The sequence below is a fragment of the Atta colombica genome, unplaced genomic scaffold (assembly GCF_001594045.1).
Source record: "Atta colombica isolate Treedump-2 unplaced genomic scaffold, Acol1.0 scaffold87, whole genome shotgun sequence".
NCBI lineage: Eukaryota > Metazoa > Arthropoda > Insecta > Hymenoptera > Formicidae > Atta > Atta colombica.
Window position 1 is genome coordinate 189,643 of NW_017259580.1, and position 3,056 is coordinate 192,698.

Consider the following 3,056-nt stretch of genomic DNA (forward strand, 5'->3'; position numbering starts at 1 on the left):
GTTCTATTTGACACTCCTAATGCTTGCGAGCATTAAGTATTTGTCCCTGTTTGATAAACAATATTTGATAAACAACAAGGATGAAATGATTCCATCAGTGAAATTGAAATTTATATGTGTGTGTGTGTGTGTGTGTGTGTGCGTGTGTGTGCGCGCGCGCGCGTGTGTGTGTGTGTGTACGTGTGTGTGTGCGTGTGCGCGCGTGTATATATACTATTTATATACATAAAAATTTGTACTTTCACGTTTCTGCTCTAGAGGAAAAGTTACATGATTGATATCTAGGAGATGCATTAATTGCTTACTTTAGGAACTCCCTGATAAAACGTAAAGCAAGTGTCAATAAAGCATTGGAGTGTAAAAGAAGTGTAAGGAGGGAGTAACAGAAATGAAATCCATAAGAAGTGAAAATTGGAACGTAAAGGAAGCGTCAACTAAACGTTAAAGAAACATAAATAAAAGATATAGATAAGTTTTTCGGTAAGCACGAACAGAATATTCGTTGAATGTAAATGGAGTCAAATTCTTAGACGAACGTGAAATGTAATCGAGGTCCTTGATAAACAAATAATATTTTAAAATATATTTCATTTATTCGGTAAATATCTAAAAAAAAGTGTTATGCTTTTTTAGAGCCCTAAGGGGTCACTTTGAAAAATTATTTCATTAGAACATTACTGAAAAATCTTTCACTGTCTTTTATCCTAGTCTGTGTGGTTTTTTAAATTCAAGAAGTTAATTCTCGCTAAGTCCCTCTAGTGGTGGTATTACTCAATGACGCTTCGTTTACATTCGCTGTACAATTCAATGACGTTTTAAAATAAATTTTTTTATCTCTATATCCTAAAAGCGTATTTGAATGCTCTGTACTTTTTGCCGAATGTTAGGAAGCGTAGACGAAGTACTAATGAATGAAGTGTTTAGGAAGTGTATCAGTACGCTCCATGCATTCTTTACGGAGCGTATGAGAAACGTTAATGAAAAAAAATGTTTTTTTAACATGTGGGAAATGTGACAGATGTGTTTCGAGCATATTTTACAGAGCGTTTGGAGAGAGTTCGTAGAGCGCGTATGAATATTCAAAACCACTAAGAGTCAATGGAAAGTCAATGAAATGTTTAAAAAACGTTAAAATTCTTTGTTCACACTTCTTTGACACTTCAACAAGCTTTACATTTTCATCAGGGCTGTAGCGAATAATGTTTCTTAATATAAAGTATTACGATATCATTTTTCTTGCTGATGGTTCAAAAGTTAACCGAAATTTATTTCCATATGGTCCAATTGTTTTGTGAGCAGTGCTTTTTACTTCGGGATCGACATATCGTTGATTATGATTTCTCACAAGATGAGGCAGTTCTTTTTTTCATAAGAATTTTTTGAAGAGGGCTTAATGTAGCCGAAACAAGTAGGACAGCATTAATTTTTATGTGATCAATGATTGAAATATTATAATAATAATATTGAGTTATTCGGAAAGTTCGTGCCGCAAAAGATTTAAATTTAATAAATGTATAAACTAAAATTTAAATCTTCTGTGTTTCAATTTTCCTTTAAAATCGGTACGAACTTTCCGGACAACTCAATATAAATATAATAAACTCAATATAAATATAACATCGGTTAAGATCTGTGATTGAGTCTTATATACCCTATATATATTATCTTTTTATCGAAATTTGTTATAATAACTTATTTATTCGAATATTTATGATATGTAAAAGAAATATTCAAATGTTGATTAAAAATTTCATTTGTCGTTCATTTGTCGTATTCCGAGAATGTTCCATATATATTCCACAAAATTTTAATTTTTCCAAAAATTCTAGGTCAGATTGTCCATCAATTTTTGAACAAAATCAATTTTTAAACAAAATATTACTTTAGAAAATAACATTTAATGTGTTTCTACCTTGGAGCCCAATTTGGAAACTCACTTCACAGATCACGCTATTCATAAACGAAGTGATGGAATGTTGCGCTCCTTATATTCTTTTCCAAGTGATTTTTGTTTACAAGTAAATGCTCTTCGCCGCGGCCCTCTGTCGGTGGAGATATACTGCTCGTTCGTTTGCGATTTTCATGAAATTATATAAATACAAGGAATATTCATACAATATTCTGAACATTTCATCGACATTTGCACATTCTATGACGATGTTCTTTAAATTTTATAAGATTTTTTCATAAATTATAATAGAATAAGATCTTAGAAATCGTAAAATAATTCAACATTCATATATAGGGTAATTCATTCAATAACGCTCGTGAGTAGGTAAAGCGGATTAAACTGAGTCGAAAAATTCTCTACCATTGCAATTTTCACAATAGTTAACAAAATATTTACTAAAAATTGCTGAATATTGATTTTCAATAATTTTTTTTACTTTATCTATCAACTTTGCAGAAAAACAACAAAAGACAAAAATTGTTTATTTTCTTATAAAGTTCTGAGAATTTTTTCAGAATTTTTTCAGAATTTTTTATACTATATTTTCTTATTTTGAAAAAAAGTTGATATTACTAAAAAGTTGATAAAAAATTCTAAAAAAATTCTTGGAGGTGAGAATTTTCTCTTGGTGAGAAGAAAATAAATAATTTTTGTCTTTCACTGTTTTTTTGTAAAATTGATATTATTTGAGAAAAAAATTATTGAAGACCAATATTCGGCAATTTTTTAATAATTAATATCTTGTTAATTATTGCGAAATGATAGAGGATTTTTCGATTCAATTTAGTCCGCTCTGCCCACGAGCATTGTTGGATGAATTACAGGACTGTATACATAGATAAAAAATTCTAAAAAAAAATGTAATTTTTTTTTTCTCAACATCACACTTTTTAAAAAGTGTTTGTATAAAAGATTTACAAAATTTTCTAAAAAGTTATAAAATTATATACAATTATAACAATTCTGAAATTCCTATAGAAATTCTGAAAAATTATAGCAGTCATTTGTTCCTAGCAGCAACCGTGTTTCGTCTCTATGACGAGAGGTGCGCACAAACAATCTCGATTATATTCGAGGACAGTCTTATGTGCAAGCTGCAAACGAC